The 16,951-nt window shown below is 39.6% G+C and overlaps 1 long non-coding RNA gene across 1 annotated transcript in view; it reads right to left on the reverse strand.

Moving 5' to 3' along the window:
• Positions 1-15,122, reverse strand: part of LOC135971660 (uncharacterized) — a 517,266-nt gene extending 502,144 nt beyond the window's left edge. Inside the window, exon 1 of the long non-coding RNA XR_010587910.2 lies at positions 14,618-15,122. This is a non-coding gene — a long non-coding RNA (uncharacterized lncRNA). The remainder of the gene's footprint in view (positions 1-14,617) is intronic.
• Between the last annotated feature and the right edge of the window lie 1,829 nt (positions 15,123-16,951).

The following is a 16,951-nucleotide window of genomic DNA, read 5'->3' on the forward strand; positions in this document are numbered from 1 at the left end:
AAGTCTATGACAATTTGAACATCAGACTAAATGATAATAAGGGGAAGTGGCTAAGATGGCCAACTAGATGCAGCTTAGGTGTATGGCTATCAAGGAGAGGAATAAATAGGGTAACTATAGCACCTTCAACAGAAACATCCAGGCACTCACATTGGTACTAGTCAAGGAAACAACTTAAACCATGGAGAAGACCTCCAGCCACCCTCACTAGTGTTCTCTGGCAAACATTTGAAAGCTCCCCAGGGCAGAGCTCCCAGAGGAAGAGGCAGGCTTCCATCTTTGCTGTTTGGATGACTTAGCAGTTCTAGCCTTTGGACTCTTGGAGAACCCAAGCCAACTGGGACATGAGCAGCACCCCAGCACAACACAGCTGCTCTAAGAAAGCATGGCCAGACTGCATCTTTAAGTGAGTCCCTCATCCTGTTTCTCCTCACTGGACAGAACGTCCCAACTGGGGCCTCCAGTCACCTCCACCAGCGTCCTCTGGCCTACAGAAATTAGAAAACTACCTGAGACAGAGTCCCAAGGAGCAGGGGCAGGCCACCATCTTTGTGGTTTGGGCAACTTAGCAGTTCCAGCTTTCAGGCTTTGGAGAGCCCAAGCTGACCAGAGTACTACTGGAAGCAGTAACCCAGCACAGCACAGCAGCCCAAACAAAAATGTGGCCAGACTGCTTTTTAAGTGGCTGCCTGACCCCATTCCTCATCACTGGGTAGAGCCTCCCAACCAGGGTCTCTAGCTATACCCACCAGTGTTCTCTGGCTGACAGAGGCTTCGGGCCTCCCTGGGATGGAGCTCTCAGGAGGAGAAGCAGGCTGTTGTTCAGGCAACTTAGCCATTTAGGAAATTTAGCTGTTTAGGCAACTTAGCCATTCCAGCATTTGGACTTCAGAGTGCTTGAGGTGACCAGGGCCTAAGGTAGATTCCCAGTACGGCAAAGCTTCTCTACAAAAACATGACCAGACCACTTTTTTAAGCGGGTCCCTGATCCTGTTCCTTCTGACTGAATGAGACCTCTCATTCGGGGTCTCCAGCCACCTCCTACAGGTGTGGTTGAGTCAGTAGGAGGTCCGTACATCCTTTGGCTGGAGCTCCCAGAGGAAAGGGCAGGCTGCCATCTTTGCTGTTTTGTAGCCTTCACTGGTGATACCTCCAGGTACTGGAAAATCCAAAGCAAGTAGGGATTGGAGCAGACCCCCAGCATTCCACTGCAGCTCTATGAAAATTGGCCAAGTTGTTAAAAGAAGAAAAGAAATCCAAAGATCAGCAAACTCAAAGACTTAAAATAGATAAGCCCACAAAGATGAGAAAGAATCAGCACAAGAACACTGAAAACTCAAAAAGCCAGAGTGCCCTCTTTTTCCAAATGACTGCATCACCTCTCCAGCAAGGGTTCAGAACTGGGATGAGGCTGAGATGGCTGAAACAATAGAAGTAGAATTCAGAATATGGGTAGAAACGAAGTTTACTAAGCTAAAGGAGTACATTGTAACCCAATGCAAGGAAGCCAAAAATCATGATAAAACATTGCAGGAGCTGACAGACAAAATAGCCAGTATAGAGAAGAATGTAACCAACCTGATAGAGCTGAAAAACACAATACAACAATTTCATAATGCAATCACAAAGATTAATAGCAGAATAGACCAAGTGGAGGAAAGAATTTCAGAGCTTGAAGACCGAATTTCTGAAATAAGAGAGGCAGACAAGAATAGAGAAAAAAGAATGAAATAGAATGAAAAAAACCTCCAAGAAATACAGGATTTTGTAAAGAGACCAAATCTACAACTGATCAGTGAACCTGAAAGAGATGGGGAGAATGGAACCAATTTGGAAAACATAATTCAGGATATTATCCATGAGAATTTCCCCAACCTAGCTAGAGAGGCCCACATTCAAATTCAGAAAATGCATAGAACCCCAGTCAGATACTCTACGAGAAGCTTATCCCCAAGACACATAATCATCAGATTCTCCAAGGGTGAAATGAAGGAGAAAATGTTAAAGGCAACTAGAGAGAAAGGCCAGATAACCTACAAAGGGAAGCCCATCAGACCAACAGACCTCTCAGCTGAAGAGGTCCTACAAGACAGAAGAGATTGGGGGTTAATCTTCAACATTTTAAAAACAAAGAAATTCCAACCTGGAATTTTATATCAAGCCAAACTAAGCATCATAAGCGAAGGAGAAATAAGATCCTTTTCAGACAAGCAAATGATGAGGGAATTTTTTTTACCACCAGACTGGCCTTACAAGAGCTCCTGAAGAAAGCACTAAATAAAGAAAGGAAAGATTATTACCAGCCACTACAAAAACATGCTGAAATACAGACCAGTGACACTATAAAGTAACCATATAAGTCTCCAAAATGACCAGTTAACATCATGACAGGATCAAATCCACACATATCAATAGTAACCTTAAATGTAAATAGGCTAAGTGCCCCAATTAAAAGACACAGAGTGGCAAGCTGGATAAAGACCCATAGATATACTGTCTTCAAGAGACCCATCTTACATACAATGAGACAACAGAAGCTCAAAATAAAGGGATGGAGAAAAATCTACCAAGCAAATGGAAAACAGAAAAAAAAGGAGGGGTTGCAATCCTAGTTTCTGACAAAACAGACTTTAAACCAGCAAAGATCATAAAAGACAAGGAAGGACATTACATAATGGTAAAGGGTTCAATTCAACCAAAAGAGACAACTATCCTAAATATATATGCACCCAACACAGGAGCACCCAGATCTATAAAGCAAGTGATTAGAGACCTTCAAAGACACTTAGACTCCCACAAAAATAATAGTGGGAGACTTTGATACCCCACTGACAATATTAGACAGATTATCGAGACAGAAAATTAACAAAGGTATTCAAGACCTGAACTCAGCACTGGATCAAATGGACCTGATAGATGTATACAGAACTCTCACCAAAACAGAACATACATTCTTCTTGGTGCCACATAGCATTTACTCTAAAATTGATCACATAATCAGAAGTAAAACACTCCTCAACAAATAAATGCAAAAGAACTGAAATTCATAATAAACAGTTTCTCAGACCACAACACAATCAAATTAGAACTCAAGATTAAGAAATTCACGGCCGGGCACAGTGGCTCATGCCTGTAATTCCAGCACTTTTGGAGGCCAAGGTGGGCAGATCACCTGAGGTCAGGAGTTCAAGACCAGCCTGGCCAACATGGCAAAACCCTATCTCTACTAAAAATACAAAAATAGCCAGGTGTAGTGGTGGGTGTCTGTAATCCCAGCTGCTTGGGAGGCTGAGGCAGAGAGAATTGCTTGAACCCAGGAGGAGGATGTTACAGTGAGCCAAGATCAGGTCATTGTACTTCAGCCTGCATGACAGAGCAAGACTCCATCTCAAAAAAAAAAAAGAAAAAAGAAAAAAAGAAAAGAAAAAGAAAAGAAAGAAAGAAAGAAATTCACTCAAAACCACATAGCTACAGGGAAACTGAACAACCTGCTCCTGAACGACTTTTGGGTAAACAATGAAATTAAGGCAGAAATCAAGAAGTTCTTTGAAACTAATAAGAACAAAGATACAAAGTACCAGAATCTCTGGGACACAGCTAAGGCAGTGTTAAGAAGGAAATTTATAGCACTAAATGCCCACATCAAAAAGTTAGAAAGATGTCAAGTTAACAACCTAACATCACCACTAAAAGAACTAGAGAACCAAGGGCAAGCAAATCCCAAAGCCAAAAGGTAAGAAGTAACCAAAATCAGAGCTGAACTGAAGGTGATAGAGACATGAAAAACCATTCAAAAGATTAATGAATCCAGGAGCTAGTTTTGGGAAAAAAATAAATAAAATAGATAGATCACTAGTTAAACTAATAAAGAAGAAAAGAGAGAAGATTCAAATAAACACAGTCAGAAATGACAAAGGGGATATTACCACTGAACTCACAGAAATACAAACAACCATCAGAGAATATTATGAACACCTCTATGCACATAGAAAATAGAGAAATGGATAAATTCCTGGACACACACACCCTCCAAAGACTGAGTCAGGAAGAAATTGAATCCCTGAATAGACCAATAACAAGTTCTGAAATTGAGGTGGTAATAAATAGCCTACCAATCACAAAAAGCCCAGGTCCAGACAAATTCACAGCTGAATTCTAGCAGATGTACAAAGAAGAGCTGATACAAAGGCTAGACACAGTGGCCCACACCTGTAATCCCAGCATTTTGGGAAACCAAGGTGGACAGATCACTTGAGCTCAGGAGTTTGTGACCAGACTGGGCAGCATGGCAAGGAGCAGCAAGTCACATCTCTACAAATAATACAAAAACTTAGTCGAGCACGGTTGTGTATGCCTATAGTCTCAACTACTTGGGGGAGCCAGGCAGGAGTTTGTGACCAGCCTGGTTGACAAAGTGAGACACTGTCTCAAAAAGAAGAGAAAAGAAAAGAAAAGAAAAGAAAAGAAAAGAAAAGAAAGGAAAGGAAGGAAAGGAAGGAAAGAAAGGAAAGAAAGAAAGCAAACTGGTACCATTTCCATACGTCTTCTGAAATCTAGGCAGGGGTTCTCAAACCTCAATTATTGACTTCTGTTCACCCACAGGCTCAAGACCACATGGAAGCTGCCAAGGCTTGGGGCTTCCATCCTTTGAAGCAACAGCCCAAGCTGTACCATGGCCTCTGTTAGTCAGGGCTGGAGTGGCTGTGACACAGGGCACCAAGTCCCTAGACTGCACACAGCATGGGGACCATGGGGCTGGCCCATGAGACCATTTTATCCTAGGCCTCTGGGCCTGTAATGGGAGGGGCTGCCATGAAAACCTCTGACATGCCCTGGAGACATTTTTCCTATTGTCTTGGGGATTAACATTTGGCTTCTAATTACTTATGCAAATTTCTACCAGCTTCAATTTCTCCTCAGGAAATGGGTTTTCCTTTTCTATCAAATTGTCGGGCTGCAAATTTCCCGAATTTTTATGCTTGCTTCCCTTATAAAACTGAATGCCTTTAACAGCACCCAAGTCACCTCTTGAATGCTTTGCTGCTTAGAAATTTCTTCAGTCAGATACCCTAAATCATCTCTCTCAAGTTCAAAGTTCCACACATCTCTTGAGCAGAGGCAAAATACCACCAGTCTCTGCTAAAACTAACAAAAGTCACCTTTTTTCCAGTTCCCAGCAAGTTCCTCATCTCTATCTGAGACAACCTCTGCCTGGACCTTATTGTCCATATTGCTATCTGGCTTTTGGTCAAAGCCATTCAACAAGTCTCTAAGAAGTTCCAAACTTTCCCACATTTTCCTGTCTTCTTCTGAACCCTCCAAACCATTCCAACCTCTGCCTGTTACCCAGTTCCAAAGTCACTTCTACATTTTTAGGTATCTTTTCAGCAGCACACCACTCTACTGCTACCAATTTACTGTATTCGTTCACTTTCTTACTGCTGATAAAGACATACCCAAGACTGGATAATTTACAAAAGAAAGAGGTTTATTGGACTTACAGTTCCACATAGCTGGGGAGGCTTCACAATTATGGTGGAAGGCAAGGAGCAGCAAGTCACATCTTACACGGATGGCAGCAGGCCAAAAAAAAAAAAAATGACGCTGTACAGGAAAATTCCAGTTTTTAAAACCATCAGATCTCTTGAGACCCATCACTATCATGAGAACAGCATGGGAAAGACACCCCTATGATTTGATTATCTCCCACTGGTTCCCTCCCACAACACATGGGAATTATGGGAGCTACAAGATGAGATTTGGGTGGAGACACAGAGACAAACCATATCACATGGAATAAACCTAAATGTCCACCAACAGTAGACTGGATGAAGAAAATGTGATCAATATACACCATGGAATACTATGCAGCAATAAAAAAGAAAGAGATATGTCCTTTGCAGGAACACAGATGGAACTGGAGGCCATTGTCCTTAGTAAACTAACAAAGGAACAGAAAATCAAATATTGTATGTTCTCATTTATAAGTGGGAGCTAAATGATGAGAACACATGGACACACAGAGGGGAACAACACACACCAGGGCCTTTTAGAGGCTGGAGGGTGGGAGAAGGGAGACAATCAGGAAAAATAACTAATAACTAAATAACTCATGAGTACTAGGCTTAAGATCTGGGTGACAAAATCTATACAACAAACCCCCATGACACAAGTTTACCTATGTAACAAACCTGCATTTATACCCCTGGACTTAAAATAAAACTTTTAAAAAATAAATTAATGATAATAGCAGATTATGGCCCATTTAATAAACTAGGAATTCATGAGTTCAAATTACATAAACAAACAAATAATTATTCCTTACATAAGAACGCTAACTACTGTATGCAGAAGGAAAGGTAGAACTGGAAGGTCATTATTTGGCAACTATTATAGTAGTAGTTGATTGAAGAAGAAAGCATCAAAAGATACTGAAACAGTGAAGTTTTGATGACAACCAGGATGTTTACATGGTCTCAAATTATCTCCCCACAAATGTTGCTAACTGCAAAGGGGAGATGAGTAACTTTGCAGTCAGAAATCTTATATCACTGGGCACAGTGGCTTATGCTTGTAATCCTAGCACTTGGGAAGCTGAGGTAGGGTATTTTCTTTTAGTAATTTCATGGCCTGTGGTCTTAGATTTAAGTCTTTAATCAATTTTAATTTGATTTTTGTATATGGCAAGAGATAGGGGTCTAGTTTCATTCTTCTGCCTATGGATATCCAGATTTCCAAGCCCCACTTATTGAAGAGACTGCTTTTTCTCCAACATATATTCTTGGCACCTTTGTTGAAAACGAGTTTACTGTAGATGTATGAATTTGTTTCTGGGTTCTCTATTCTGTTTCGTTACTCTGTGTGTCTGTTTTTATGCCAGTACCTTGCTGTTTTGGTTACTGTAGCTCTGTAGTATAATGTAAATGACAAGTTAAAGGGTGGAGCACACCAACATGGCACATGTATACATATGTAACAAACCTGCACTTTGTGCACATGTACCCTAGAACTTAAAGTATAACAAAAAAAAAAGAAAAGGAAGAGAGGAAAAGAAGGAAGGAAGGAAGGAAGGAAGGAAGGAAGGAAGGAAGGAAGGAAGAAAGAGAGGGATTAAAATGAGAAAATTGATTAGTTCACAAATTATGCATTAAAAGGCCCACAGTTTACTAGGTCTATAAATTTCTCAGAACCCCTAAATATATTGGCTCTTTAGAATAGGTATTAAATACACACACACACACACACACACACACAATACAACTGATGTGGCCTTGTGGAAGGAATACGTCAAGCTATTTGCATTATAGTGCTAATTTAGTTTTTCTTTACATTAAACCTTAATAACCAGAATCTGCTGCTTTGTAACTTCTCCCCATTTATCCAGTTTCCACCCAAGGAGACAGAGCAAGTCTCATTGCTCAGCTATTCTAAATCTGCCACCACGACCCTGTAAATCTTTTCCAGGCTGAACACTCCAGATTTCTTCTACTCTTCCTTAACTGATAGGACTTTAGTTCTCTTGGCTGCTTTTCTCTGAAGTATCCCATTTTGTCTGAGACAGTACTGTGACAGTACTATGATACCTCTGAGACAATACTATGATACCAGAGTGTCTGAGCAGAATGGACTGGCACTCACAAAACCAGATATTGTGTTTTCAGTAGTGCACCCAAGGGTGATACAATTATTTGTTTCTTTTATGGAATTTCCAGCTGGAGATGCAGTCTGGCATGTGCTATGAAAACAATCACCAATTTCTGCACTTGATTAGTCTGCCAGTCGCTATGCCTCAGCCATTGTCAGCCATGTCCCATTATTCGAAAATGCACTGCAATGTATTTAGAATTATGAAGTCCTAGAGTTTGTACTTCACTCTGTAAATAAATTATTATTATGGCTATTAAAACTTTTTAAAAGCAAATTCTCCTCACCTGGTCTTCTTTGCCCAAATTAATGAGCTTTCCTGAAGATGTTTAATCTCAGAAGTTCATCCTACAGTATGCAAGATTAGTCACTGCAAGGTAATGTTACATTTCACATCTGAGGTCAGAATTATATTATTTGGAGCTGTCGCAAAATTTAGAAGATCAACTAGATTTAGTATGAGTTTTTAAGATGAGAATCAAACAGAAAAATCTTTACTTCAGACTGAATTAAGAAACAATATACAAACTATCAATATGAAAACATCAAACCAATGTTATCACTGTATCATTTTAATTATGTAAGAAATAAAACAGCTAATGTTTGTTTACTGTTTCATATGTGCCAGGGATAACTCTAAATGCATTATGTCTATCATCTCATTTAATCCTCAGAATAACCCTGTAAAAGTGGTATTGCTATGGATGAGGAAATGAAAGCCCAGAAAACTTGCTGTGTCACAGAATCAAGATTTAAAACCAAGCTGTCAGTGTTAAACCCATACCACCTCCTGGTTCTCATTAGCTGCAGTCAAAGGCACTCTGGCTGGAAAATCCAGTGGCAGTGAGGACGTGGAGTGTGTGGAAGCAGGCTTCCTGTGCTACTGGCAGGACTGTCAGCTAGTACAAGCTTTCCAAGGGAAATCTGGCATTCTATATCAAAAGCCTTACCATTTATTCTGCAGAAATTGAACAAGTGTTAAAATATGTCTTCTGTAAGGTCAATTGAGGAAATGTAAACAACAACAAAAAAAATTTAAATGACCTACTGTTGAACACAGGTGATTTGGTAAATAAACAGTGATACATCATAGAATGAGGTTATTGTTCAGCCATTAAAATTATGATTTAGGTATGTAAAGACAAAAAATGTATAGACACAGCTCAGTGAAAATTCCTGTATAAAACACAATCTAAAATGTGATATTGTTTATAAAAATGTACACATAACATTGATATATATATATATGTACTCATTTTTAAAAGCTCAAAAGTATGTAGACTAAAATGAAGTCAAAAACGTATTTCTGCATGGTTATATTAACAGTTGTTTTTCCATTGTACTTACCTGTATTTTTTCACTTGTCTGCATTAAGCATGTATTATTTTAGAGAAAAATACAAGTTTAATTCCCCTTTTTAATGATAGATTAAAAAATAATGACTTATAAGATACATACTATCTCTTAAATAAGGAAAGAAGAATTCAAAACAGAATAATGTGATCTCATCTTTGTAAAATCTCTACAGTTTATATTAATAGTATATCATAAAAGTACACTTTTTATATTTAAGTATATTACATTATAAAAATGCTGGTAAGTTCAGTATTATATCCGAATAGTAGAATTAAGGATGGATTTTATTTTACTTCATTTTGCTTATCTATATTTCTTATTGCTTGCTGCTTTTATAATTAAAATGTGTTATTTTTTAAATAATCTATTATTAGTGATGAATATTAAAGAGTTGTATAAAAAAGAGAGTTCAAAAATTACATAACCACAGAAAATAAAAGTACTTGCATTCAAAATGGCTTAAAGAAATATAAGTTGTTAATTCTCACCTAGCACTCAGAGACTTGTCCACCATGGTACCCAGGGAAGATTAAAATTAAAGCACTTAACATAACTTGAAAATATGAGGATCCAAGCAAGCAACCCTGAAATGCCCTTAGTAAAGCAGACACAGGGAAAGCCATCAATGTGTTTGTTTCTGGAAGGTTTTTTTAAGTGACAAATGGAAACATTATAACTTACATTGTAGCTTTCTTATGTGAAAGTGATTAGTTCAATAGTAGCCTTAGTACTTATTAAATATACCCTGAAATTTCTCCATAATATAAAAGTTAACTTTTCAATCAAATGTGTAAAAATTGTATATTGTACATTTGTGTAATAACAATTCCATGTTGCACACGCAAGAAAATAGTCAAAATGGGGAGGCACAACATGTCAAAATATTCTAATTTAATGCCAGTATAGCTCAATATTTTCTTTCTACTAGCTCTACACTAAACTGATGAACAGAAGGCTAAATAAAGAAAAAGAAGAGCTAAATGCATGCTGAACAAAGCTTACAAATGGAAAACAATTTGCTGTTAAAGAGCAAGAAAGGATGTGTTATTTAAGGTTACATCTCAGACAAGGATCACTAATAAAAAACCAATCATTTCGACAACCTTAGGGCAATTGCATTATTTTAAAAAGATAACCATATGAGGTAATCAAAAAATATTTAACAACGATAATTAGAAATAATATAATTACTTGAGTCTCATTTTATTCTAATAAAATATATGGCAAATCTGTCTTCCCTTAGGGATGAGAAATAGAATGGCAAACAATGAAAGTATTTAAAATGGAGAGAGGAGAGACAATCCTAAGAGGAAGACCCACAAAAACCATGGTGACTCAATTTTTTACAGGCTAGATGTGATCAATACTCTTTCCAATCATTTGATTAAATGATTAAAGGGCTAAATATGCCCAATACTAAAAGGTTTACTTGCCATATTCGTCTGCTTTCACACTGCTATAAAGAACTGCTCGAGACTGGGTAATTTATAAAGGAAAAAGGTTTAATTGACTCACAGTTCCACATGGCTGGGGAGGCCTCAAAAAACTTACAATCATGGCAGATGGCAAAGGGAGAAAGCAAGGCCCTTCTTCACGTGGTGGCAGGAGAGAAGAGCTAGCAAGAGCAGGGAAAACTGCCTTATAAAACCATCAGATCTCACGAGAACTCACTATCACAAGAACAGCATGGGGGAAACTGCGCTTCCCACCAGGTCTCTCCCTAAACAACTGGGGATTACAATTCTATATGAGATTTGGGTGTAGACACAATGCCTAAACATATCACTTGCCTAAGATTAATGTGCACTCTTACCAGAAAACAGACCATTTCCACAGTAATGAGTAAGTGGAACCAACAGAGGCTAGATTGGGCAACGTTTGGTTGCCTCATAAGCAAAGAAGAGAAATATTTTAGGACAAGCCTTCGTGTTATGTGGTTTCAAGGCAGACCCTACCATTTTACCCAAGAAAAGCAAGGCTATGGTACTGCACAAGCCCAGAAGCACAAGTCACATAGAACACAGTGATGCCTGGAGCAAACTGGTGACTTCATACCCTGGGATGCAAGGGAAGAGCTGACAAGACAGATCTAATTGAAAACAAATGCAGTAAAAGGTAGCAATTTTAATGTCTTTACCTACAAAGGAATGTACTTTCTACTGACCAGGCTTCATATCTCAATTAATATCATTGTTTAAATACACAAGAAAGACTCTTGTGTGTGAAAAGTGTATTGTATTTTTTCCATAAAACTTTTCAGCTGACACCCTGTTTCATTAGCTAACTTCACCATAGAAATGCCACTGTATTAAAAGGCAATCACAGGGTGGATACAGCCACAGGGTTGGTTCTGTCTTTGGACAGCCAGCCACAGGATGAAGATTGAAGGACAACAACAAGTCAACCCCAAGATCCCTCTTTAATATGTCCACCATTAGAATCCATGGAACTAAATTATGTTACCTCTTAGAGGCCCCAGTTAAATGCAACTAGGAGGCACCTGAGCAATTGCTCAGTTGAGATTGCACTCAGCTGCAAGTAACAGATGCCTTACTCACCTGAGAGGAATTTACTTATTTCATGCGAGGAGTCTTGCAGGAATAGCTACAGAGCTGGTATGTCACTGAGGACCCAGATTCTTCTATATTTTTGCTCTGCCTTTCTTGGTGTCTGACTTTCTCCCTTAAGGCCCCAGAATGGCACTACAAGTTCTATCTGCTATTACAAAGCTGAATAACAACAACAAAAAGTAGCCTAGCAATTCCAGACACCTGACTGTCTTTTAAAGGCCCCCTCTCAAGCCGAGGCAGTGGCTTACTCCTGTAATCCCAATATTTTGAAAGTCCAAGGAGGGAGGATCTCTTTTGGCTAGGAGTTTGTGACCAGCCTGAGCAACATAGCAAGACCCTCATCTCAAATTAAACACAAAATTTTAAGCTCCCCTCTCCCATTCTTCCCAGGCAAGAATAAGACAAACTTTTGATGCATATGATTACTGACTCTATTAATTTTAGTTGTAGTCTAAGCATCTATTGTTCCTCTATGGTAGCAATGACAAATTGCCAAAAATCCAGGAAGTGACAAAGCTGGATTTAAAGCCAGACTGTCTGAGTCAAGCGGGAGGTTGAGACTCAAATGTTCATAGTGCCTTTCTCAGATGGGCTGTGGCAATAGGCCACAGCTTTAGCAAAACAACTATTTCTCTCCCAAAAGCTGAGAATACTTTCAACTAAACTAAAAGAAAAGGGGCAATAATGCGAATTCAAAATAGACCCTTTGGTTATAGGAACCATTTTCTAGATCCAGGGATCCTGAGCCACACAGCTTTAAAAGATTTTTGTAAGTGTTAGTTGCTAAAAGCTTTCGTATGAACTATTATATTTTCCCATAGATTAAACATGAGCAAATATAAAACACCAGCATCAACTTAGCTTAAAATACTGCATTCTCTTCACAATGTATCCACTGCTATAGGAAAGGACCCTGTTTGATCACCACCCCAAGAGCATAAACACCATTCCTGCTAAACTGCATTTTTCATATTAAGTAAATACATGGTCGTAACGTGATAGAAGCAATAGCAAAACAAAGAATACAAATAATGAGAGTTATTAGTGACCATTTCACCATAAACTAAATTGAAGAACATAGTACTATAATCAAGTCTTCCTCACAAAGATAAAAAATATCCTTTAATAAGTTCGAACAACATATTAACACACAAAAACTACACAGACATGGTGACAGAGCAGGATTGTTGACATTCCCTTAAGTCAGTAAAAACCTGCCATCAGAAAGTCTCACAGGTGGCAAGGTAAGTCATGCCCTTCTGAAAAGTAATAAACAAGCCTAATAATTTTAAAGGTTAAAAAATAATAAGTTTGTCCTCTGTGTTTTAGGGATTTTTTGTTTTGTTTTTTAAAGCAATGGTCGATCGCTTCTTGACCTCTCGATTAAGATCAAGTGTAAAGTAAATGGCCTGTTGTTTTATGAGGCCGGAGCCTGGGAAAGTTAAGACTTGGAAGCTGTGTTTTTGTTTTTGTTTTTATTTTGCCTTTTCTAAATCGAGGGGAAATTCACATAACATAAAAGGAACCATTTTAAAGTGAACAATTCAGTGACATTTAGTATGTTCACAATGTGTGCAACCACTGCCTCTATCCAGTTTCAGAACATTTTTGTCACTCCAAAATAAAACCTTGTACCCATTTAGCAGTTATTCCCTGTTACCCCTACCCAGGCCCTGGCAACCCCTAATCTGCTTTGTGTTTCAATAAAGAACTTATGACATATCTATTTTCATAACTTTACCTAGAAGTTTTAAACATTTTAAGTCTTTACTGTAAAATGGACAGACTTAATAAATAAAATGGACAGACTAAATCAGGGAAATAGTACAATTTAGACAGAGCATTTCCAATGGAATGCTTCCTCCTTTTTTTCTTCTTTTAGTATTCTTATCTACAAAACACACACTGCCATAGACTGTGAATGTAAACAACTGGTCATTTCACAGTAGTGGAAGGTGCGAAAGCCCCCAGGGTCATAAAAGCACAAAGATTCTCTGTCCTTCCGTGTCTGTGCCAGTTGTCTATTATTTTATTTGGCAGATTCTGATAAGGCCACAATATAGACTTTTAAGTGATATTCTTGGAACTACTTAGCTTTACTAATGTCAAACCACTCCCCAAAACAACCGTGAGCTAAACTGTTATCCATAATATTCTGCTCCAGAAAAAAGTCAAAATACAAGCTGTTACTTTATGGCTCAATTCTCCCCCAAAGTGTATGGGAAATGCTGGTGACAATATAAAAATTTCCTTTGTTGCAGTCCCTACCTACAGATCATATTGTCATATTAGATATAAGTCCATGTGAAGGGAATGAAAAGGAATATGCATAAAAGATGTTCAATCATTTAACAGACATTTATGATGTGCCAGCTAGGAACACAAGAAAAAGGCACTTGGAAGGATAGCAGAAAATAATCACAAATACTTAAATGGTGCTTACTCTGCTCCGTGCGCTGTTCTATGTGTATGTGTGTGTATTTATATATATTATATACAAATATATATAAAGAGTGTGTGTTAAATTCATTCATTTATTCATTAAATGAGAAGATATATATGCTCATTTAATTTTTATAACAACCATGCAAGAGAGCTTCTATTGTTATCATCCCCACTTCACAGAAAATAAAACTGAGACGGCATGGTCAAATGACTTGTCAGAAAGTCTAATATCCAGAATCTATAAGGAACTTAAATAAATCAACGAGCAGAAAACAAATAACTCCATAAAAAACTTGGCAAATGATCATGGCAGACAGGAGGCAGGACCAGATTCCAGCTCCAACTCAGGTAGACAGAGCAGCGTGTGGAGTCTCGCATTGTGAATTTTATCTCCAGAATGACTACAGGAATAAATCAGGAATCCTGAGAGGACCCACAGACCCCTGAAGGAAGCGGACTGATCCTGCAGGACCCGGGAGACACTCCAAATACTGTGAGTGCCCAAACTGTGGAAGTGGGAACGGGAGATCCTCTGCCCCTGACCACACACCCCCAATGGGGAAACTGAAGGTCTAGTTTGCAGGAGAAGATTCCAACCTTACCTGGAGCTGAGTCCATTTAGAGAGCTGCGTGAAACACAGGGGTAGAGGAAGCGGCAGGAAAGGCCCTGGGAACTTGCTGGGCCCCCAAGCAGGCCATTCCTGCCTGAAACCACAGGGATCCTTCAGGATGGTGACCAGAGGTGCAGGGAAAATGCCACAGGGAGAAGGAAGTCTCCAGCTGAACTTTATAACAATTTGAACCAATCAAAAAGCCCCCCCGACCAGAACTCCAGGGAGGATGCAAATCCTGTGTGCAGACTCCACAGGCGGAGGAAGAACTAAAGCCCTTTTCTTTTGAGGCTGGTAGGCAGGTATCCTGGGGCAAATTCTCAGCCCTGCTTGCCCACTGCCTGCAAACAGACTTGGCACTATTAGGGGGACATGGTGGAAGTAAGACCAGCCTTTTGGATCACATGGGAGCTGGGTGAGGCCTGTGACTGCCGGCTTTTCCCTACTTCCCTGACAACGTGCATGACTCAGCAGAGGCAGCCAGAATACTCCTAGGTATACAACTCCAAGGACCTGGGAACCTCACCCCATCCCCCACAGCAGCCACAGCAAGACCCGCTGAAGGAGAGTCTGAGCTCAGACATGCCTAGCCCTGCCCCCATGTGATGGGCCTTCCCTACCCACCCTGGTAGCTGAAGACAAAAGGCATGTAATCTTGGGAGTTCTAGGCCCCTGCTCACTACTGGTTCCTCTCCATACTACCACAGCTGATGCTACTGGAAAGAGCCACCTCCCGGCAGGAGGCCAACCAGCACAAAAATAGAGCATTAAACCACCAAAGCTAAGAACACTCACAGAATCCATTTCATGCCCCTGCCACCTCCACCGGAACAGGTGCTGGTATCCACGGCTGAGAGACCCATAGACAGTTCACATCACAGGACTCTGTGCAGACAACCCCCAGTACCAGCCCAGAGCCTGGTAGACTTGCTGGGTGGCTAGACCCAGAAGAGAAATAACAATCACTACAGCTTGGCTGTCAGGAAGCCAACTCCATAAGAAAAGAGGAAGAGTACTACATCAAGGGAACACCCCATGGGACAAAATAATCTGGACAACACCCTTCAGCCCTAGGCCTTTCCTCTGACAGAACCTATCCACTCAAATGAGAAGGAACCAGAAAACCAATTCTGGTAATACAACAAAACAAGGCTCTTTAACACGCCCAAAAAATCACACTAGCTCATCAGCAATGGATCCAAACCAAGAAGAAATCCCTGGTTTACCTGAAAAACAATGCAAGAAGTGTGGGGAGAAATATTCGAGGAAATAGATAGCATAAAGAAAAAGCAATCAAACCTTTAGGAAACATTGGACACACTTACAGAACTGCAAAATGCTCTAGAAAGTCTCAGCAATAGAATTGAACAAGTAGAAGAAAGAAATTCAGAGCTCGAAGACAAGGTCTTCAAATTAACCAGATCGAACAAAGACAAAGGAAAAAGAGTAAGAAAGTATAAACAAACCCTCCAAGATGTCTTGGATTATGTTAAACTACCAAACCTAAGAATATTCGGTGTTCTTGAGAAAGAAGAGAAATCTAAAAGCTGGAAAAACATATTTGGGGGAATAATTGAGAAGAACCTCCCCAGCCTTACTAGAGGCCCACACATTCAAATACAAGAGGTACAAAGAACACCTGGGAAATTATCGCAAAAAGATCATCACCTAGGCTCATTGTCATCAGGTTATCTAAACTTAAGACGAAGGAAAAAATCTTAAGAACTGTGAGACAAAAGCAACCAGATAACCTATAAAGCAAAACCTACCAGATTAGCAGCAGATTTCTCAGCAGAAACTCTACAAGCTAAAAGGGATTGGGGCCTGATCTTCAGCCTCCTCAAACAAAACAATTATCAGCCAAGAATTTTATATCCAGCGAAACTAAGCATCACATACGATGGAAAGTATATTCTTTTTCAGACAAACAAATGATGAGAGAATTCGCCACTACCAAGCCACCACTATAAGAGCTGCTAAAAGGAGCTCTTAATATTGAAACAAATCCTGGAAACACGTCAAAACGGAACCTCTTTAAAGCATAAATCTCACAGGACCTATAAAACAAAAATACAATTTACAAAGTAAAAACAGGCCAAGCACAGTAGTTCACACCTGTAATCCCAGCACTTTGGGAGGCAGAAGTGGGCAGATCACCTAACGTCAGGAGTTCAAGACCATCCCGTCCAACATGGCGAAACCCTACCTCTACCAAAAAAATACAAAAATTAGCCAGGTGCAGTGGTGGGTGCGTGTAATCCCAACTACTCAGGAGGGTGAGGCAGGAGAATCACTTCAGCCCAGGAGGTGGAGGTTGCAGTGAGC

Source organism: Macaca fascicularis, chromosome 7 (assembly GCF_037993035.2).
Source record: "Macaca fascicularis isolate 582-1 chromosome 7, T2T-MFA8v1.1".
Taxonomy (NCBI): Eukaryota; Metazoa; Chordata; class Mammalia; order Primates; family Cercopithecidae; genus Macaca; species Macaca fascicularis.